Source organism: Podarcis gaigeae (genome assembly GCF_964106915.1).
Source record: "Podarcis gaigeae genome assembly, chromosome: Z".
NCBI lineage: Eukaryota > Metazoa > Chordata > Lepidosauria > Squamata > Lacertidae > Podarcis > Podarcis gaigeae.
The window spans coordinates 2,283,371-2,283,890 of record NC_139691.1 but is presented as its reverse complement, the minus strand read 5'-3'; positions in this window follow the sequence as shown (position 1 = coordinate 2,283,890).

The window sequence follows — 520 nt, the reverse complement described above, 5'->3', positions numbered from 1 at the left end:
TCCATGTGATCTGATGATTCTTCCCCTGCCCTTTGTCCTTGCTGGGGTTAGAAGGCAGGAAAGGTTACATGCAGACTTCCATAGCAGTTCGGGGCAGGGCAGCCTGAACTGCTGGGCTGGGTCCCGTGGTTCCTGGTGGCAGTTCCCATACTGCCTCAGTTTCCTAGATGGGAAGCCTGGTGCAGTTTCCACACCCCACCCTTATGGTAGAGCACGAGGCTGCATGAGCAACTTGACTTGGGTAGGCTGCTAGTTTCAGTTTCTTGACTGCCTAGCCCTCATGGCTGCAAAGTTAGTCCTATGTTGGCAAGGCTTGCGGGTGTCTCTGAAGGCAAGTTGAGGTGCCTGAATGAGATTGCTCATTGCAGGGTGCAAGGCTCCTCCCCAATTGCAGCAGCGTTGAAATGAAAACGCAGAATTATTAAAATCCCATGAATATGCTTAATGTGGGCTGTAGGGAAACGTGTGGGGGTAGGGTAGGAGGGGAGAGGAGGATGGTCACATCCAGCCCCCCCAACCA